At 41.6% G+C, this 23,074-nt stretch overlaps 1 long non-coding RNA gene across 1 annotated transcript in view; it reads left to right on the forward strand.

Moving 5' to 3' along the window:
* Nucleotides 1-1,081: 1,081 nt before the first annotated feature.
* The window catches only part of LOC139671854 (uncharacterized), a 53,887-nt gene continuing 31,894 nt past the window's right edge, over nucleotides 1,082-23,074 (forward strand). Inside the window, exon 1 of the long non-coding RNA XR_011697798.1 lies at nucleotides 1,082-1,134. This is a non-coding gene — a long non-coding RNA (uncharacterized lncRNA). The remainder of the gene's footprint in view (nucleotides 1,135-23,074) is intronic.

The raw sequence follows: 23,074 nt of genomic DNA on the forward strand, positions 1-23,074 counted from the left end.
AACAGGGAATCATAAAACATCTGGGAGATTTTGACATACACATGTAGGCAGCAACTACTCCTAGCCTTGGGGCAAGGGGGAAGGAAGGGAATTTTTGCTGAAGTCCAAACATTTATGGATTTCGTAATTTTTATCATATGTCTGTGGGTTTAGCACCTAGAAATCAAGGCAGAACAGCAGAAATGCGCATTTTCCACTTCAAGCACCTAAACAACAGAAGCAATTAGTCATTTGCCTCCTCTGGAGAAGAAGAGCACTTAAAAAATATATCCCAAGCAGGAATACGCATGTAAGCCATATTCCATCATTAACATATCACCAGCCAGAGTACTTCATAAATGTGCACAGATGGTTCTTGTTGCTGGTTAAGATTTACAAATTCAATCTTTTGTATTTTTAAAGAAAACTTTAAGTGCTAAATAAAGAAAATGTCACAACTCTTTAACAATGGAAAAAGAGAGGTCTAGTTCAAAGGCACAGCTGTGGGACATCATGGGAGTAGAATAAAACAGGAGGCCTTTCCCTAGAGAAGCTGGATATCATATATTTAAACCATTATTTTTATGCTTATAAAGAGAAGACTGGTTCTGATGTCACATTATGGAGCTCTTCTGCCCCCTCAGGTGACTGAAGGGGCTGGAAGCTGTGGGCTGCTTTGCATCTTTTATCTCCCATGACTGCTGGTGGGTATGCTACAAGGGCAGCTGGTAGCTCCAAGAGTTGAGACTGTGGTGCTGCAGTTGCAGAGCAAAGAGAGGTTCTCTGTCCTGAATAACCTGCTGTCTGGGGATGGTTATATCCAGGTTTTTGTGTGTATATATGGGTATATATATATGCATATTAAAAAATATAAACAGTATACTCACCAGCACACTTGAGTGATGACAGAGGGTGTTAATGGTGATAATAATTATGCATCATTTATTTTTATCCGTGTTTTTTTCGCTGTAATGGTTTGACCCATGGCTTCCTCAGTAACCATTGTATCTAAGGAAGTTACAAGTATTCCACACGTGTCTTCCACGTAGCATTGGGGGAGTGGTTTGGTTCTTACTTCCCGGTCCTTGGCTGAGGAGCTGGAGGGAGGTGGTTGAAGTCTGGTCCCTCTGGTCCCTGGTGTTTCTCCTGCCCTGGGTGAGATTGTTTCATTCTTGTTCCCCTTCCTTGAGGTTTTTAATTGTGTTTCTTTTGATTCATTCAGTTTCTTTGGGTTGAGTTGGTGTCTTCCCTATTTTCCGGCTAATCAATCCCCTTTTCTCCCTTCCCCTCTCCCCTGGGGGGTGGGATCCTATGTATTGTGTATACAGTGTGGTTTGTAAATATTAGTAAATATAATTTATTCTTTTTATTCAGTTCAGTTTCTTTAGAGTGCGTTTCTTTTCAGGTTTTTTTTTCCTTTCCTTTGCTGGGAAGGTTCTGGGAGGGGGAAGGGGGGCCAGTCCAGGGGTGGCAACAGCTAGGCCAAACCTGCGACATTCGCCCAATACTGCAGTGAAATGGACATCAAACTGTTTCAGTCTGTACCTTCTGTCATATCCACAGCCAGGAGGAAACCCTTCATTTTAGTTATTTTTTGAAGGAAAATGCTAGTGAGTTAAGTGGGTTAAGATTAAGGTTAAACACCCCAAACAACCAGGCACTAAATGAAGCAGTGCTTTAAAGTTAGTGAAATTCTCTGTTGTGTATTTGAATGTTTTTAATTGTTCTCTCTCTTCTTCCCAGTGCTGTTACCTATTTGTCTAGCGCTGCAAAAGGCAGGGAGCAACAATGATTTGCTGAGCATACCCAGCTCAAGCTCTTTCCTAATCTGTCATGGAAAGGCCCTTTAGCCTTGGCCAACATTTGCTTTACTCAGCCCCTGTAAAAACAGTGCTAACCAATCCATGACTTTGGAAATGTCCAGCAAGACAAACACCTGGGGACATACCTTTTCTTGTAGGGTTTTTTTAGTTGTTGATATGCTTTCTTTCCCCACATTGGTCTACTGTTCTTTATTTCCCGTTTTTGATATTTTTTCTTCTTTTAATGGATCATGATGGATGCAGGGGCAACCAGATAAGATTTCTTGGTCTGTATTAATCTCCTTTTGATCAGCGCGCGAGCTGCACTGAATGCTATAAGATGCAGAGCTGTGAAATACCTGGCATCATGTGCCAGTATGGGGGGATGCCAAGATTCTTGCTTTTAGTGTGAATATTTGTTCTCAAAAAGATACTGCTGTGTAAATATGATGGTCTTTTAAAAGATGCAGAGCCAAGAAGGTCGGGTCTGTATCGAGCCCCTATGAAGCTGCTTCTGGAATAACATCTTGCATTTTCTGTTATTGCCCTTCAAAATGAAAGATGTGGGAGCTGTCCAGAAGCTCTGCCCATTCAGCTTGACAAAGAGCGAACTGAAGAGTGATTTGATAAAAGACTCATATAGCCATGTTTTCTTTAGCTAAAGAGCTCTTCAGTCAGCCCACAAGGGTGTGATGAGATCTGAAGGCTGAAAGCTGAAGGCTACAAAACAAAAGGCAGAGTTTAACAACGAATGAATTAACTGTTGAAGCAGCTCACCGAGAAGTGGTGAATGTCCTTTTGCCTTAAGTCTTCATAGCAGAGCTGTATGCTCTCTGAAATGTGTGTTAGGACTCAGATTAGAAGTTTCCACCCCGGCTGCAGATGTAGCTGGGTAAGAAGTTCCCTGCCCACTGTTTGTAGCTTTCAGATCCTTAAATTTCTTCCTGACTGAGCTTTAGTTTCGGGTCTGTGTGGGGAAATAATACAACATCTCCTTTCAATTTAACACAGTAAAATAGTTTCAGAAGACCTTTGCAATCTATTATTTTTTTTTGGTAGCTCCTAATGGCTGAACCATGCTGAACTTGGCAACTCCTCTTTCTGGATCTGCTCCCCTTTACACTTCTTAATTTGGCTACAGATACCCTACTAAACAGCTACTGGACAGTCAGAAAATTGTTATTTTATTCGCTTCCAGAAATAAACCCTACATTTGTTTTAACCATACTCATTAGACATATTTCACTTCCAAAGTGAAGTTCATTTTTGGTAGTGCTGATGCTGAGCAACTCATTTTCATGGCACATAGGCTTGCTTAGTCTTCAGGAATAACTTTTAATTGTTTCCTATCACTCAGAAATTATAATTTAATGATGATTAATTTAAATAAATCACAGCTTCAGGAAATACCCCTAAGCTCTTCATGGGGCTTCTCCACAGGCTGCAGCAGGAACACCTCCTCCCCTTCCTCCTTTTGCTCTCCTCTCAGTGTTTGCAGGGCTGTTTTTAACTCTTTCTTCCGTCATGGCTCACTGTTTGCAGCTTTTTGCCCTTTCTTGAATGCATTTTTCTCTGAGGCACTGCCAAGGGGCTGTGGGGGCTGCCATGGAGCCATCAGAACTCAATGGGCAGCTCCACTTCTCAGGCAGGCACCTGCCATTGACACCAAGCCACATGGATGGTGGTGGGAGGACAGTGCACATGTGCTGCTTTTCCAGATAGTTTTGCCCATAAATGTCCTTCAGCAGCTGAGCTTCTCCTCCAAGCTGCCCTTGTCTTGTGTCATGGAGCTCTGGGACCCACATGTGGCTGTTGTGTAGACGGTGAGCCTGAGACAACAGCTTGGCTTTAGGGGAGGGAAGTGTGTGCTGATCTTTCTTGAAAAATTCGCTCTTGAGGCTGGGAATTATAATTATTTTTTATTTTTTTCCTTAAGGTCCTAGTTTAGCAGGTGGGACCAGTTTATCACTGTGTGGATGATCAAAGCTATGTATTCCACACCCTCTATTCATTTCTCAAGAACTGTTAACAATGGAGCATTTGCAGCAGCTGCCCAGGGCACACCTGACTCCTCAGGGTGTGAGCTGGGTGTGAAAGACACCTGTGAAAAAAGAGCTGTGATAACTTCCCTTCAGGGAGTCGTTAGCATCTTCACACGCAGCCTGAGGGTGCGTGTCTGCTAATGGGCCATCAACGATTCCAAAATACTCCCTGACTCACAGAGTCAGATCACCCTTTGTGTAACTCTTTGCCCTGGGGTGCTCCCACCTGGGTCAGAGGATACATAATTTGGGGTTTGAAGACCTTGTGGAACCACTCGTTGGACCAAAAGGAGGACCAGAACCTCAACAGGAGGCCACCACTCTCGATCAGACTGCAAACACCACTCTTCACCAGACTGCAAGCATCATCTGCACCAACAGGTTTTTTACCTCCTTTTGCTTTGGAGTCAGGGGAACCGCGTGGGCTCAGCACAGGGGTTAACAAAACCTCTTTGTGTTTGTGCCCCAGGGCACTGCATTACACTTCTGGGGTTTGTGAGTTAAAAGCAATTTCTCTTTCTGTCATTATATTTATTGTAATATTTTTTATTAAATCGTAACTCTGATTTATAATCTCTCCTGAGCTCGGTTCATTTCTCCTGCTGGTTTACCTTTAATCCAGCACATTTAAAAAGGCTGAATTATTTCTCAGTTTGTTTTTAAGTAAACTCTTCTTCATATGGTCAAACTGCTGACTTGAGAAAAAGCAAGAGGAAGATGTGCACAGCACGTGATGCCCCGGGACAGCCCAGGGTTTGCTCCAGGCCTGCAGTGCTGTGGATGGCTGTGCTAGCCATTCAGTGTTTTTTCCTAGTTTTATAACTGCAGTTCAGGCATCTCCTGTAATCTATGTTGCTAAAAGGTATGTGCAGTCAGATTTTATTTCATCATTATTTCTCTGATGTCTGGTCTGGCCCTCTTAGCAGCTTGGCATTTCTGTATCTTAATCTTCTCAGTTTGCTAGCAAGGAAAGGAAGAAATGTACAAATACTGGAAAAAGACACATTATGGGAGCAGAGTTTTCCCCTGTGATAGGAAGAGCAGCATCACATCCCATGCTTGATGGTAAAGGGCTCTTGTTCACCTCTGGACACTCTCCTCCAGGATTAACTTAATTTTTTCCTTTCTCTGCACCTGTGTTTTGCCCATTTTTCTGTGAGGGCTGGGAGAAGTTTGTTTGTTTTTTTTTTTTTAGTCAAAGGGAAATGATTCTACCCTACAAAATTACTTGCTTGGTTAGAGGCTTTCAATAGTGCATAGAAGAATTCAGACAAAATTCTGAGTACAAAGTCAGCTCCAGACGCTGAGCTCTGCCAGTGTTGCCTCTTGTAGTGGACTGAAATATACCCATTGCTAATTGCATGATAAATCAGTGCAAATTGCACAGTATTTCGGTGCTCTGGAGCAGCCTTTGCAAATCTGCAGCCTCTGCTCACCAAGCAGCTGCTGCCCCATGTGAACTCACTGTTCTGCTGCTCCTTAATACATAAGCTAAAATCAGTTACCAGCAGATAGGAAAAAGTGTGTGCAGGTGGATTGATGAACCAAGGATCCCTGGGGCTTAAGAGCATTAATCCTCTTCATTTCAATAGCAGCAAAGCTTTTTAATTGCTTAGATGGTCTTCCAAACATTCCCTAAGGAAAAAGCTAGTCTTCCCCATTGTGAGGTTGGCTGTCTCCCTTGGAATAGATGGAGCTCATGTGAACTAGAGGTAAGGACTGGACTGGAGCTTGAGTAAAATTGCCTAGTGTGTTGCACTGACATGTCTACCTCTTACTGTCTTGGGTAAACCCCTGGCAAAGGATGAGATTCATTCATATGAGAGGCAGCTGTGGCTCTCTGAGCTCTAAAGGTTTTAGAGCAATATGTGCTGACCTTCTCCCCCTACCAGGACCTGTTGTCAGGATGGGGATGATGGTGTCCTGCAGCACACTTGCAGTTAGGGTTCATTTGCAAATTATTTAGCCAGGCTGTTCTGATTTTACTTATTTATTTTTGAAGGACAGATCTCTCCTGCTGGCTTGTCAGTTGTCGGGCACCTAGGGATGTTTCCATACTTTCATGGTGACCAGAGGAAAAAAGAAAAGGAATTGCAGCAGTGGTTCTGTGTCAGTCCTTGGGGATACAGTCCTTGGTGTGAAATGTATAAAGACCTTTTTATATGATAAATCACTCTGAGACAAGCACATCCATCACAGATTCCTACTCCATAAGATGCTGAACAAATAGGGAGCAAAAACCTGGGTATTGTTCTAGCTTGGTCACTGGGACAGTACCTAGGCAACCTGAAGTCTGCATGCACTGTTCCTTGCATTGGTGACAAACACGAAATGCCGCTCCCACCCCATGTAGATTTCGTGAGTTTCAGAGGAATTCCCAAATAGAGCCAAACTCTATCCCAAGGCTGCAAAAAGCAGAAGGAAAAATTTTACATTGTGCTTTGTAAATTTCATTTTTAGTGATACTTTTTACTTATAAATTTTCACAACATGAAATAAAAAAAAATTGAGATTTCAAGAAGCTTAAAATATTCTTCTCCCTGATTTCTTTTTTCCAATCAGGAATTCATCAGAAATAATACTTTCATAAAAATGGCTTTAATTTTGACAAAGTATTTTCTTTCAGATGAAAAACTGTTTTGGTAGAAAATCTCCAGACAGAGTCACTAGCAAGGACTCTTAGCTTCTGTAGCTTAAATATTGTTAGAGTGTCAGCGTCTTGAAGTTAACTCAAGGGTTCAGATTTTTTTGGGGGGGTTAAAATGAAGAAAATCTAAAGCTATAAAACCTGTTTTATCTACACATAGTTCTGCTCTGTTTTTTTGTTCCTTCTGAAAATGAGTATTTGTGTGTGCGTGTTTTGTTTAGAGTTTCATATAAGGACAGCAAAAAATATTTTAGAGGGCAACTGGTGAACACACATACTGGAGAAATACTGTTTCTCCACGAGTTTCAGACTGAAGCACAACCTGATTTATTAGAGTTTTTCCTTATTTGTAACAAATGTTTTTCTATTGCCCCTATCAGTTGGTGACACCATTTCTGTGGTAAATGAACTGACATGTGAAGGTAATGATGACAAGGGGCTGATAATGGATGGTGAGTGGAAAGGGGGGGTTTGGTGCAACAGCATGCCCTACTGAGGTTGATCCAAGGACATCTATCAATCAAAATGGTGACAGCAGTCAGGGAAATTTAATTGGAGATTCATTGAACCCTTAATGATGTGACAAAGAAAAATAAGGAGGCTAAAAAAGGCTTCTGGGCTTTTCTTCTCCTTCATTCTGCCAGTTTTCAGAAGGAGAAGGGTACCGTGGGATTGCCAAAGGCGCCTATTGTCATTGCGTCTGTAAGAGGTAATCATCAAGCTTTGAAGGGGATCCAAGTGTTTGGAGCTGTGCGTATATATATATTTCATTGCTTCAGTTCAGAAAGTGGGTTTTCAAAGACCTTTTCTTTAACTCATGTGGCAGGTCTACCTGCTTCTTGATCGTAATTGGAAGTATTAAAAGAAATGCTAACAAGGTACGTGTGCATTGCATGAAAATGGGGAAAAGCCACATAGTGGTATGAGCAGCGTCTCCCACAGAAAGCTTAATTCAAACCCTTCTTTCTTCTAATCTTGATGAGTTATGTTTGGGAGCATGCACATATTGGAACTTGAGATCTGAGTTATGGGGCTCATAAATGACAGGATAGATAGAAGGCTACCATTTTTTCTCAGCTGCCTTCAAAACTAGAACGGGTGTTTAGTGCATATGGACAGCTTCTCTTGTTTGGCTTTTGCATACATTTCCATAAATAATACATTAATATTATTTTAATGGAGTGCCCACTATGTGGAGGGGGTCTCCGCAGATGCAGAGAATCTATTAATTTTTTTCCATCCAGAAATTCTCTCTTTCTTTGAATATGCCATGTAAAAGGTTGATCTTTGGGTTGGGAGGATTCTGCTGGGAAAATACTTCATGCATTTGAGATCTTAATAATTTTTTTCATTGATTGGAAAAGTCTTTCCCTGTTTTGATTCAGCTTGCTAAGTTCAGTGTTTAGTCTGGGTAAAATGACAGTGAATGGCGTGTTTTATCAGCAAATGGTGAATTTTATCTATAACTTTAAGTTCTCTTTAGTCTGATCTGGTCCTGCCAAATGAGACTAAGCCATGTACTTGTAACCTGAACTGTTTCAGTGGAAGTCTGGAAGCACAGCAACAACTCCTACAGAGACATGTAAATGGTTGAGTTTCTAAAGAGCTAAGTACCTTGATATTTGTATATCTAAACAGCTAAATATCTAAATATTGTGGCTTCAAGCCAAGTCACTGGACAGATGTAGACATTAATGTGATGGTCAGAACTTGTTTTGGCCAAATTTGTAAAGATGAGAGCAAAATTAAAATATAAAGGGAAAACCTTCTTGCTTCCCCCTCCCTTCTCGCTGTGAGCTGAGAAAAGCTGATAGAAACCAATCAGGATGTAGAGTGTACGATAACACACAGCATAAGATGGGATTCAATAATCCTCACCTTATCTCTTGTTATTTCTGAAGCTGGTGATGTGCATCGATAATTAAAGTGAATAGCAAGCTGCAGTGCCACCCTGACCTCTGGGGTACCAGTTGCCATTAATAGTAATGCAGTCAGACAAAAAGGTTTTAGCACCAAATTAATACAGACAGGATGAGAAAAGGGGGATAAAGCCAAAGGGATAAGCCAAACCCCTTGGTGTCATCCGGGTATCCTTTCATACTGATCTCTCCCTTCATGCTCTTTGATTCCTATTATTCTCTTCTCTTTACAGCCAGGAATATTTGTTTAATTATGCTATGAGATGCGATGGGGAAGAAAGAACAGATTTGGATCTAGCTACCCTTTTTGCTCCACAGAAGTCTGTACTTGCCTGGGCAGAGACTGCATTTGAAGATCTGTGTGCCCAACTGAACCTGCAGATTGCCTCCATGTAGCTTTAGTTGCAAATTCAAGGGCCCATGCTGGAAAATTCAGGCACAACTCATCTCCTGCCAGGTGAGAGTGCAGCTCACAGCACCTCTGAGCTAACACCAACACTTTCAAGAAAGAGCACTCCTCTGGTATGCTGCTGTCTGCATACTTCTGTAGCTGAAAAATTAGTCTGGGTTTGTCACTGTAAAGAGCTTTCCCCATGTAAAGTCAGAGCGTCTGCATTGGCCAACCTTCCTGTGCCTGCCCAAAAGCCCACAGACACCTGTGAGATGTAATGGTAGAAAAGCCTATATTAGAGCATGCATATTATTCCTACACGTAAAAATAATGGATGGAGTGATTTCTAAAGGCTTTCAACTATGCCCAGGTTCTGCTGTTTCTCAAGACCGGTGACATTTTGCCACCAATTTTGATGACTTAGGCTTAGAACCCAAAGTCAGCCCGGCACCAGTGTCCTTTGCTGCTCCTCTGTGTTCCACAGATCAAAAAAAGTACTTGAGCCCCTCATAATGCAGGGATAGAAATGGAAATTTTGTGTCAGATAACAATGTATTTGTATCAAAAATTATTGCTATCAGAACTGCAGCTGGCAATTTCTTTGTCCTGCCTGAGAAGGGGTTTCACAGCCCTCTGTTTCACAGTGTCCTCTGGGAGCCCAGCCCGCGTGAAGAGGCTTCCTTTCATCTTTGACTTTGACTTTGCTAATACCCCCTGTGCACAACCAGTGGGACTGCACAAGCTGTTGTTGGTTAGCTATCCAAAGAGTCTTAGCATTCATGCATAATCCAGCCACCTCTGGGTAATGTATTCACAGTCATTTTTGTGTTGTTAATGATCAGCCCTTCTCCATACTTTCACTAATGCATAGCAGTTTCTCTTCCATTTGACTTACACAGCCTATCTATGCCCCTTTTGAAATTGTTTCCCTCCTCTCACTGCATCCCCAGTTTGGTGGTGCTTCCCACTGCCAGGACATGGTCTATGTTTAACAGCTGCCCTTGAAATGGGATTAGTCTTTTATATGCATCTGGTACCAGACAGATTTGTGAGAGAAGATTTATGGTATTACAGGGTGTTTAGGGCCACACAGGGTGTGCCGTGTACAGGAGCCTGTCAGCAAGCAACTGATGTTAATCCATGCTACAAGTTGTATGTGCTTCATCTGCTTTTACCACTCTGATTAGCTCTCAGAAACCCATGTTGACATTAATGTTAAAACTTTTTTTTTTTTTTAAAGGGCATTTTCCCTGGCTTCTTCAGTATCCCTGTATCTTTGCCCTTTGGCGCAGCACTGTTGATGCAGCTTTTTTGCTTATGGTTGAATTTGTGGTCATAAACTAGATGTGACCACTGCCACTTCAGCTGGCCTGGCATGTTATTCCTCCCTCCCCCTCATATTTGTACTCTGGCAAAAATGCACACAAAGGAGGGATTTGGGGAAGTCATCTGGCTGGAAAAGGTAGCCCCAAACACATCTATTTCAAAAATGGCTTTGCCTTAGAGCTCCATGTCCCAGCAGTCCTGCAAACTTGGAAGGAACAAGGATTCTCCTCCCTTCTTTGCCATTTCACCCAATCTCCAGTTAATTTGATCTCTATCTGAGACCACCAGGGAGAGAACATCTATTAAACAATAAAATAGACTGATTGTGATGTATTTTCAACCGCTTTGGGGGAATTCTACAAAATTAAGTATCAGAATTGTTTTTCTTATTGGCAACTATTGATCTCTGGCTGTGCCAGTTTCTCTCATTAACACTTTTATTACCTTGTCAATCACAGCACAACCTGCACTAACCAGAGGCTAAAAGGATTTACCATTATTAACAAAACTGTCTAGTGCCTCAGAGCAATAAAAACAGCTGAAACCACTGTGGGAGGGAGAAGTCTGCAGAGATTTTGGTACCCTTTTAGTCTGGAGACTGTGATTCAGAGGGGAAAAAAAATCCATAAAATAGGAGCCGGTTTCTCAGCTGATGCGAATGATCAAAACCTTCAAGAAGCATCAGGGCCATGGGGCCATTTGTCTGCAAGTAAAGGTCCAGCCAGAACTTAAGGGTAATATCTAAAAATAGAGCAATAATAAAAGTGCTGCTTGTGAGCCAGACGCCTGGTACATGAGGCTGTCTGCAAGCACTGAACAAGGCAATGCCTGCCCAAGTGGACATGTGGTTCAGGGGCTGTGACTGACTTCCACAACCTGAGAGTCCAGTTTGGGGGACTCAGTAACTTTGTAAACCATTTCATTTGGGTGTCCCTTTACATGTACCCTTGATGACTGGAAAAGGATGTTTCAGGCTTTTGAGAAGCACAAAAATGCCTTACTGTGAGTAACCATGGAAATGACTAATGGCATGGACTGGGTGTGCACTTGTAATGAAGCTGGGGGCATCTGATGAACACATGATAACATAGTGACAGCAAATGAGATAGTGAGCTTGCTGATGGCACTTTTCAGTTATAAGAATAATAATAAAAAATCAATTTCTTCTTAAAAGCACTCCAAAGTTGGTCCTTGCTGTGATCATAAGCAAAATTCTGTTGCTTCAGGGCAGGGTGTCCCAGCACTCTGAAAGCTGACCCTAAAATGCAGTGGGACCTAGTTATCAAGCTTCTGATGATGCAAACCTGTCATGATAACCTCTGAAGTAGAGTACTTAGTAACAGCTTCTGGCAAGAAGGGATGCATTACTTTTAGAACCTAGGTCTTCTCTGAGGCTTAAGCACCTTTAGAGGTACTGTGGTTAAAAATCTCTTGTTGCAGTCTGTGGTGCTATAACATCCATATATAGAAGACTTCATCCTTAATTCTCAGTTTCCAGGTGACAAAATAGAAACCTCTTGGTCTGGCATGGCTTTCAGAGCAGGCCCTCAAGTTTGATGTGAGTACTTGCTCTTTCTCACTGACTGTAGGAGAGATGCATGTCACGGGAATGTAAAGTTGGTAGGAATGGATGGTGTCATCCTGAGTATTTAGCATCCCTCAATATGTGAGCACTCAACTGGCTTCCTGTCTTAGGGTATCATTTTCAGCAGCATTTCTTTTAGGAGTGCAAACTACTGGTGTGCTTGCAATGAGCCCAAAGCAGACATCTCAGCCCCACTCTTTATATGGATGGAGGAGCAGAGCCCCTGTCTGTGCTTCAGGCTGTGGGACAGGTGACATTGCCTGTGCTGGACCACAGAATATTTATGCAATGCATTCCTCTCCCTTCACTCCTCCAGACTGAGCTGTGTGATGGAGTCATATCTGCATACTAGTATCACTCCTGAACTCTGCAATGTGGCAATGAGCATCTCATTTCTTCCTTCTCCTTGCTGTTGATCCTGAATGGGCAAGGCTCTAAGGTCTTCCTTTTTTTTTGGTTGGTTGGTTGGGGTTTTTTTTGTTTTGTTTTCTTTTGTTTTGTTTTGTTTTTAAACAGGGTTTTATTTTGACAGGGTCTTTGGAACATAGTGATGTTTTCTCATTGCTACTATGGTAATATAGTCCAGATTTTTTGTCTCTTTTCCTAACCTCCAAGGTCACCCAGACACTTCAGGGATGCAAGGCTGCTCACTGGAGTAAGAAAGCAATTGACAAAAGGCACAAGATGGGTGAAGACAGCCATTAAAATCCTTCTCTGGCTCTAAATATAGCAACCTTGCCATGCCAGTCTCCTGTAATTTGCATGTTGAATTAGCATCTCATTAATATCTTATTAGGGACACTGGAAACCTAATGACAAAAACAAACGCAGCATGTGCAAAGAAGAATAATAGAAGGAATGAACTGAATTGAAGAGCTTTTCTTCCCCTTGTGAGTATTCAAATGAAGACTCAGCTGCACTCTGTCAGCTGGGCTGTGGTTTCTGACCACCTCAGTGTCAGAAGTGCCACGAAGCTGGAGGTGTCCACATCACACAGACAAGGCCAAAGGCTAAAGTCCCAAATGGCATCAGCAAACCCTCAGTGGCTGGTGCACGCTGGCAGTGACTGATTTACATGCAAGTTCAATTTTAGTGGAGACTCCCCAAACCATACCACCTCTCTGGGATTTTGAGAAATTAGGCATTTGTATTAGAGGTTCCAAACTGCAGTTTTTAAAAGCAAATAATCCCAAAAGATGAGGAATAAGAGAGAAAATTAATTGGGCTTTTCTGCGATCCACAGAGACTTCAGCTCTAGTTCAGGAATTTCTCTCTTTTAGCTCACCTCTATCTAATTTTCTCAGATTTCACAGCAATGAGCACAGCCACCACAGCTCATATGAACTCTCCCCAAATGACCAAGCAGTTCAGCGTGCATGTTCCTGTCACTGATTTTGCTGTTAAAATGCTTCAGTAATAATGTACCAATTAGATTATAACGCTCTAGAAGCACATTGCATCTGCAAAATTGATATTTTATCATTAGCACCCTTCCCTGCTGTTGTCCCAGGGGATGGAAACACCAGGGAATCCAAGTACCTTAGTTCCAGCAGCTCCTCATGGTTTTGGCAGAGAAGTGGGTTTAAAGGATGTTGCCTATGCTTTCTGCAAACTGTATTAGGGGAATGCAAAGCACCTTTGAAGAACCTTGAAGTCAAAGACATTCTCTGACAAAGACAAAGACAGTTCTCTGATAGAGAAAAAGGACTCTGGAAAATGAGAAACTCAAAAGCTGGAGCTAGGAAGTTTGAGAGACATGGTGGGGAAACTGTGTACATCAAAGGGAAAAGCACAGGATTCTGTGGGTCATAAGGAGGCTTTACTGTAAGGGCAGAATTGTGTAAGGGGAAAGGGTATGAGTGCCCCTTGGTCTGTAACCAGCAGGCTGAAACTTGGATAGGATAGGTTACAATTAGAAATCCAGCACGTGAAAGTGAAATCAAACAGTTGTAAATCAAGGAACTCATGAAAAAATTCCTTTGGGAACTCTAGTCAGCTGTTTTCTCATCAGATTTAGCTGTAATGTATTGGATTATATTATTTAAAAACCCACACCGGTAATGCAAACCATGCAAAGCATGGAAATGCTCTTCAGTTCCTCTTTATAAGCATGTTACAGAAATAATTTGGGTCTCTGTTTATGTGGCCTGTGGAGGTCCTGAGTGCTGGCACTGTACAATGTAAATGAGTTAGACTAAACCTGTTTTTCAGCCTTATGCTGAAAGAAACAGAGGAAATTATGACCTCCACATAGCTCCCTGACACAGTGCATGGGACCTCACATGGTGAAGGAGCACTCCATATGTCCCCTAAGTCATCATGTGCCAACCTTGGCTGTTATACCAGAAAGTCATCTACATGTTGTTCCACACAGAGGGATGACAAAAAAGAGAGTGTTTGATAGAGTATGCAAGGGTATGTTATGATGCTTGGGGTACTCCTTTGGTGCTTATGGTGGTTGGCATCATCACTTTATCTTGCCTAATGCCTCCAAAGCACAGGATTGACACAGATGGTAATTTGGCAATGGCTAATGCCCACATTCTGTAGAGGTGTTTTCACCTTTTCTGCACTCTGCCATTGCAAAGCAACCTAGAGTGCCTCTGTGTCAGGGGATATTTAGTTCTCTCTGCTCTGAACCACCTTGTAAGTTCTTCTCTCTCCAGAGGCTGTTCCTTTGCAGTGACAAGGTTCCTGCATAGCACCAAAAGCGCACCCTTTGTACATGCCTAAGTACAGGAAACCTGCTTGTTTAAAACTGTGACTCTCCTGTAGTAGGACAAGTGTGCAGTGGAGTTTGCTACTGCGTCTTTGTTGTTTGCTGGGTATGCATGTAGGTTATTTTAGTCCATCAGTAATCCAGCCATAACTTTTGATCTTTCCTGTCTGAAAATTTAGAACAACATGACCCAAAACCTGAAGAAGCTCTGCTGTCTCTCACAGCCCTACTTTTCTCCTTGCTGACAAACTCCAAAATGCATCAGCACACTGGCTGTTGGCATCTGTCTCTCCACAAGTCTTGTTTGCAAAGACAAAAGTGTTCGATTATTTAAGCAGGGGTTCACCAGCCATGTTCATTTGTTCAGGCAGTGCCCTGCTGCATGTTATGAAAGAGCACAGCTGCCTTTCCAAATGTATGTTTCAAAGCTCTTTAACAACTTAAGAGTAGAACTTTGCAGGCAGGGAGAAACACAGAGGAAAGAGGGGACAATGATTTTTGTTGCTCATATGTGACATCATATGAGGTCAGGCCAAGATGAATGAACACCATGCACTATCTTGCTGCATTGAATATATAGAAAGATGGCATACTGGACAATTGAGACTGATCCAAAGTGATATTGATATTCTCCATTGACACACAACTGGCTAAATGTCCTCAATAACAAGCAAGGCTATGGTTTTCTAGTGTGCAAAACACTTGTTGAGGAGATAAAATGTCCAAACCAATGTGCAACATTTCTGCTTCACTGGAATCTCCCATGAGGTCAGCCTTCCTTATAGGAAGAAGGACAAGCTTTGGGTATTCTCCAAATTCCTTTTCTAATAAATATCATTTGTGGTCCATGGGGTTCCTCTCATTTTGAAACAGTGACTCTACCACCAACCCTACATCGAGCCTCAGTGCTTCAAGAACTGGTTGTAGTGTTTCTCTGTCTACAATAGTTGCTTTTCCTGATTGCAATGTAGAGGTGCCCTTCATGAAAAGGAGACTTGGTCCTGAAGCATTAGTTGTTCATCTCTGCCTTGCTCAAAAGTATTTGGGCTGTTTTTTGGTGTCACCTGACCTTGGATGTTGACTAGTGTTAAGTCTTGAGGCTGTCGCTTCCTGCATGATAAGATAATCATAACAGAGCCAGAACTGACAAGTGGTGTTTTGATGTAAGCAATGAGCAAACAGACAGATCAATAAGTGCTGAGCAAGGCACGCTTCACCTCATATTGTATCGACTTACTGCAAAAATAATGGGGCAACAAAATGAAAATGTGTTGTGTTCTGAGTTATGGTCAGTGGGTATATATAATATAACACAATATATTAACTCAGATGGGACTTGCTGTTGAAAAAAATAGAAATGGGCAGGCACAAAATGTACTGTCTCTCAATATACACGGCAACACAGCAAGATTAATTACACAGAATATGGGAGGAAACAAAAGCCACAATAAATTTCTATTATTATAACCGTAGGAAGAACATGAGAAAGATTTATGGCACTAAGAGTAAAATTTCTGTGTCCTCTTAGTCTGAATGTCTAATGAGCAAGAGATTTAAGAGGCCAGTAAGTAATAATCAAAAATATTTATAAAAGTTTACCATTTGTGAGCTTTTATTTTTGCTCTCATTGAGGCTGTTTATGAGCAGTGGAATGATAGTACTGGATTGATTGCTTTTGGTGGGAGTTGTGTAGGTTGGTTATAAACATTTTGATTTCAGCAGTGCTGATTTCCGTAAGCCAGATGGCAGCCAAGGTAGAGAGACACAGGAATACACTGAAGTAAATCTGATGTGTTTAGAGACTTTCAGCTCATGGAAGTGTAAGTGTGGGGGCACTGAAGCAGGAAGGCAGTCTCTTGTGCTAAGGGCTAAGCTGCTTTTTATGCATCAGAGAGTCGTCTGCATTGCCATCTCTTGCCTCTGCTGATTAATCCCGATAGGCAACTCTGCAGGGATACATTCATACGCTGGCACATGATTTCTCCAAGTGCAGACAGGCACTTCTGTATCTCCTGCTGCATGCCCACACTTGGAGAAATGATGGGCAAGTGGATAAATGAGGCTGCTGCCAGGAGGAAGCCACCTGTGATAATCAGGTTGCACAAAGAGAAAGGTTATGGCAAAGAGCAGAATAGCACATGCTGGACATTTATTGCCTTTGAAATGGATTGTGTGTAGCTAGAAAATAGGATGTTTCTCACAGCTATGTGGGCATCCATCTTATCTCTCAACAGCAGATAGCAAACTGCCCATTCAGAGGCTTAGCAAGATAGATGATGATTATGACTGCTTGGTTAATTGTGATGTGACATGACAGGGAATATAACTTACCTTGATGATAATTATCACTGACCCAGGTAGTTTTGCAAAGCTTGGGCAGAGAGTAGAGAATTGCTCTAATGGATGAAGTCCTTCCAGAAAGGCTTTTCAGCAACTCTGTAATTTCACAGGCACTCTCTGAGTGTGCTGGAGTATTTTTCCTACATTTAATGTAGGAATCCACTCATAAAAAGCAAAAACACCCCAAGGTTTTTGAAAAAACCCTGGAAAGTAAGTATGTGTATCTGGAATGCATTTTTGCTGGGGTTTGAGGGCAGAAAATGCCACAGATATTTGCAGAATCAAGTAGGCATTTGGGTCACCATATTGAATCCAATTGTTCTGTCTTTCAGGACTTGCCAGGGTTGTTGTCCTCAGATTTCTTTTTTCCTGTGAAGCAGGGAAAATCTGACATTTTTTCTCTGCTGCAATCATAGATCAGGGATGTAACAAGACATGTAAGCACAGACTAGAGAGGGGAAGTACTTTAAAGCAAGCTGTAGTGTTTGAAATCATTAAGTAAATTGTTGCCCAAATTTGTCAAAAAAATGTAAGCTTTTAAATAAGTTTGTGTGGTTTTTTTTACTGACAGCATCAATCAAATGATTACCAAAACATTTTTGTCATCAAAAAGCTGTTGTCACCAAAAGGAATTATCAAAATGGTTTTGTGCAGACAAAAGCCTGACACTACACACATGGTATGCAAGAAAATCCTAGGCCATTTGAAAAGTAAACAAAAGTCTACATTTTTGATATTTAAATTCTAAAGGAAAATCCTATGTCTGAAAGAAGAGATGCTGAAAAATATTTGAATATCGGTTATTCAAAAAGATCAACCAGACGACCCTGAACTTACCCAGCTAAAAGAGGTGACTTCACTATTTCAAGTAACCCATGGTAGAAATGAGAGTCGAATTTGGCATAGTGAATAGATTCTTAGTATAAAAATGAGTATATTCAGACAATTCATCCTGATGTTTGATTTTACAAAACTATGCAGAGCTCCCAGCAGTGACTAGTGCTGTTGAAAGGAAGGCCTGTAATTTACATGTGAAACTTCATTTGTGGCTCCTGTTAGTGACAGCTTTTTTCTTAAAAAGCGTTATGTGCTCCAGGGACCTCTGATTGCATTTTTGAACTTTTCCATTACTTTTTGGAAATTTTGGAAAGAACTTTGTTTCAGAGGCACCAGAGATGGTGTGAGTATTTTGAAAAGGCAAATGCAAAAAGCTCACGGAAATTGTGTGATACTCATGGACTTCATCAGGGTCCATCAATGTGCAGTTTTTAAGATCTGACTTCATGACTGCAAGGGTTCTGTGGTGCTCTCTTCCTCCTGCAGATTTGCTCTCTGCTTTTTCACTGATATGACCCTGATGGATCAGAGCAGGGTAGCAGTAGCTGGCAGAACTCTGTTGTTTGCATCCCTTCCCTACACATTTAAAAACTGCTTGCAGCAAAGTGACTTCTTATTGGGAACAGTGTTTTCTGTTCATGCCTGTACTGAAGGCTGTGGTCTGGCATTTTTTGCTTCATCCACCTTTGCTTGGTGACTCACCTCTCTCTCCTGCTCTTTCGTCTCCACACCTTTCATCTTGTGCCTCATTTTTGGGTCATGAGGGAAGTATGTGGCAGGAAGAGGTTGAGAGGATCAAAGACACCTTGGGGACTTTGAAGTCTGGGAATGCTGACCAATGCAAGGGGCCAAAAGTGTGAAAAAGGGTACACTGAGGGTCATGCCCCAAAGAGGAAAAGGGACAGGGTTTTATCATTGAGTGGGAGAGCAGAGTTGGAGGGTTTTATTTTTCTTTTCATGAAGTTCAAGGATGAAAGGTCATTGACTGACATCTTTTGTGCATGTCAGATGCTTTCCCTGCCCTAAATAATCTGGAAACGAGTTAAAAAAATGAAAGAAAAGTGAATAGGAGTAATTTGAAACACAAAACATCTGTATGTTTGTTATTAGAAGAAAAATAAAACAAATCCCTAAAAAAGTCAAAATGGTCTCTGGAGAGACATGACTCAGAAGGTGATAAGGTAGGCAGTCATCTACATGCAGAGATTAACTTTCCTGCTTTCTCACCAGTCCTCTCAGGCTGGAGTCTTCACCCACAGTTGTCTGAGCCCTGGCCAAAGCCTCACCAATATTCACTCTCTAGCAGGTTTTGGCTGGGGATAAAAAGGACCTCCAAAAGGAGCCCAAGAAGCAGCTTTAGTGAAGAATAAAAGCAGGGAGGGAAAGCATTTGATTAAATATCTTCTAGCACCTGCTAGGAGTAGAATACACCTGACATCTGGTGTTACCTTCCCGGTGCTCTGATACAAGTTAAACCCCTTTGGGGAATTGGGCTGGGTGGTGGTCGTGATTTATCTGCCCCAATAATTGCTTGCAACCCTGTTATACAGTCCTGTTTATATGTCTATCAAGATCCATCTTAAAACTCATGGGCAGCTCACTCCTGGCATTGTGCAAACCTTGGAGTCACTCAACTTGCCAGAATCATTTGCAAACATCCTGGCATATGCTGTAGCTTGAATGAACTCTGTCATAAGTTAGCCTAAAAATGCCAGAAGAAAATGGTTTTGTCCTCATTGTATCAAACACAGGCCTGATTAGGGCAGGAATTTTCTAGAGGAATTTTGCCTCATGGACTGTATTTGGCTGTTTGCAAGTCCACAGCCATATCTGGAGTTCTGCAACAAGGTAACAGCCTTTGTAAAAAGACTGATATGTTAACCATTAGCTTGGAGACACATCACATTAATAAGACACTCAGATTCACCACAGCTAAATCAGCTGTAGTATTTTAGCTGGAAGATAGAAAAAGATATGTGCAAATTGCTAGGACATCACCTTCTTCATTTCAGATGAAAGCTGTCTGAAATAAAGAATTTCGATATCTTCTCCAGGATTAAAAATAAAGAAGATTTTTTTTCTTCTAAAGAAGCAACATTTCCCAGGTTTCTTTGCCAGTCTGATGGAAAGTCCATGAAGTCAAAGGTCCTCTGTAGGTGTGTGTGTTCTTCTACATGATGGTCTGCATCAGCCGTTTGAATCAAGATCAGCTTGCGTTGGGGGAAAAGGTATGCATGATGGCTCACAAAGCCCCATTTAGACCCTTTTCTTGTGGTTTTGTGATCTCAGGAAGACTTTATAAATACCTAGGCACACTGCTTGAGACATCCAATTGTGTGTTGTGGTTGCCTAAAACCATTCTTTCTATTTTGGATGTGGAAAACAGCTGTTTGGAAAAATACTGTTCATTACATTGAGTTTTGAAGGAAAACAACCTCCAAAAATCAAACCAGTAACCTGTACAGGAAAATATTGGGAAAGATACAGATGAGAAGAAAAATCAGATACTGTGGTTAATCAGTGTAGGAAAGAGAAGGATGGAGAGACACATGTGCTCTCTGTGAATATTTGTAAGCAGAAATGTGCTCCTTTCCTGCAACTGAACAAGTTTCATGTCCCTGGTGAGAGTTTTGATGCTTTGTCCTAGAGTTACGCTGTAAGGCTGAGTGTTCAAGTGTCGTGCATGGGAGACTGTGAGGCCCTTCAAACTTATAAAATGCACAAAAATGACAGAAATTCTGGAATCTGTCTCCCTCTCAGACTTGTGGAAGTGGCTTCTGCTGAATTACTGATCTGAGAGGATGAGGGCTGTCTAGCTCTGTTAATAGTAGTGTTAAACAAATCAGACCTTTTCTGCATCAAAATTACATTCTTCCAAAAATGTACAGCACTGCAAGCTGGAAAGGCTTAGTGTTGTGAGTTTTGACAGGTGCTCAGCACAATTTGGAAGAAAGCTGCCTGTGGTAGCCGATACTCAGGTACATCCCCAGTGCCTGCAGGGCTCCTGCGCACCAAGAGGAGTGCAAATGACCAAATCTTGTCTGCCCAGAAATGCAGTGAGGACCAGAAAAACTGCACAGGGCAGGAGAGCTTTCCCTGAAGCCTTCCAGATTTCTGAGGGCTATAATGTGCTCCCAGCCTCCTGCAGAGAACCACTGCAGCACTCTGTGCATGCAAATTGTTAATGCATTGTGCATGAGGGCCCTAATTAATACTCTGCTGCAGATAACGATTTTACATTACAGCTATTAACCTTGGCATATTTCAAACTAAATGCCGGTGCATTTGGGAAGATTTTGTATATGTTGTGTTATGAAATAATGAATTATGTTTTTGCATCTTTTATATACTGATTTTCTTTATTCACAGTGAGACTAATGCTGGGTAAAAGAAGCATGCATTAATATTTTGGCTACTCCAGTGGTCAGGGCATTAGCTAGGCATTTTGGAGCTTTAGGTTCAGTTTCTTGTTCTGCATTTGCTTCCTGCAGGTCTTTTAACCTTGCATGTGCAATGGAGGTAGGATCCATCAAAGGGATGTATTTTTAGTCCTGAGAGAAGGTAGCCTTCCTTTTCTGGGCTAAACATCCCTTTTTCACAGATTTTGTAAGAAAAGCTCCTTGATTACCCACTCATTTGGGTGTCTATCTGCAGTGATGATTCCTGGGTCAAGATTATGAACCATATATCATCATGCTGGATGGTAATGAGTTTTTATGTGAGAGTTTTTAAAGATTTCTCTTTAGGATTTAATTAATTTGTCCCAAATAGTAGACCAGAATTGATAATGTGGAGTAACAATGCTGAAAGCCTAGTCTGGTGGGGTTTTCTGAGGGACACAGTTCTGAGGAGAACATTTGGTTCAGACTGAGGACAAAGAGACATGGAGGCTAAATGTCACTACCAGCTGATGATGGTTTAAGCTGTTTGCATCTGCAGTTCTCTGCCCTATTGTCTTCCTGGAGGTGTTAGGAGAGAGTATCTCCCATTGCTTCTCCTTGCCAAGTGTAATGCCTGGGGAAGATATACAATCTGCAGTTACTGGGAGGAGAAGAATGTCGAAGGATTTTGCAGTCCTTTCCATCTCACCCATCTTCCTATACTTGGTCCTTGAGTACTGATTAAAAGCAGCATATCCTAAAATGCCAGATTCTGAGGAAACGTGGACCCCTTTTACCATGCAGTTGCCATGATATGTAATGGAAAATGAATGCCACTTTCCTTCAGGAGAATTTTATTTCTGATCCAACTGGCAATAACTATAACTCTGTGTAAAGTCTTTTATGGATCTGTATAGTCAACAGATCAATTTTATTATACTTGGCCACTGCAAAAAGAGCATAAACTCCTGCTGTTAGCTGTAGTCTGGGAAATATGTTTACAACTTTATTCTTTTCCTTTTGTGGCATCAATGTACTTACTTTTTTATTTAATAGAAAATGTGCTGTGCCCTCTTCTATGCTATTTCATCATCCAGAACTTTTCCACATTGCCAGCTTTAGCGCAATATATTATGCTAATGAGAAAACAATTCTAAATAATGACAGGTCTCTTTGATTTTCCTGAGCTGGTAGAAGTCCAATTCTCCTTTGTCTTTTGAATACTAGGTTTCACTGATTTTAAAAGTAATTTATGTCCTGTGCTTGCAAATACCAGTTTCCAATGGAGACCCCAAAGTGGTTGAGAAAGTGAGATTTCATTTCAAAATGAGCTAACCCCTTTTAAAATTATGAAGAAATTACTAAAATCTGTAGAAGTGAGTTGCTTGTATTTGCGGTCATGGTAGCTGCTGCATCAGAGTGGCTTCCTTAAGTGGCTGTGCTGCACTCTGCACAGAGTTAGGGCTGGTAGCTGCCGCTAGCACATTCCTCCTGGTATTTAATTGGTTGATCCTGGAAATTGGGCTGAGACAATGAGCAACCCAGAGACCCATATGCTGCTTGACTGAGAACCAGGACTTATCTGTGGGATAAACTATTATGTTTTCGCAAGGTGGCACCGTCTGTCTGATAGGATATACAGAAAGGAATGTTGGATCAGTAACTTTAAAAGTCCTTTTAAAAATAATCAAGTTTGGAAACATTTTTTCATGTAATCTAAGCTTCACCTAACCCAGTATCCCTACTGTGACAAGCACCAGTGCCAGATGTTTCTAAATAAGATATGAAACTCCCACAGCAATAGATGCGAGATTATTTGCCTTAAGCAAAGGTCTCACTCTGACCTTGCACAGTTACATATCAATCCTGGAGCAGGTGTTTTACTACCTGGTGGACAGGGAAAGTTCATGATACACTCATTGTATACTGAATTATACTAAATAAAACTATACAGCTTCCTGACCACTCTCAGCTGTGCCATCTTTTGTTACCATGCCATTTTGAAGCTGCCATTTACCTTTTCAAAATAACTGATTGCAGATCACAGGATAGGCAAAGTGGGAAATGAAACTCTCAAGTGACCTTCAGAGATGGGCTGCATTTAGGA

The sequence above is a fragment of the Pithys albifrons genome, chromosome 5 (genome assembly GCF_047495875.1).
Source record: "Pithys albifrons albifrons isolate INPA30051 chromosome 5, PitAlb_v1, whole genome shotgun sequence".
NCBI classification, from domain to species: Eukaryota; Metazoa; Chordata; class Aves; order Passeriformes; family Thamnophilidae; genus Pithys; species Pithys albifrons.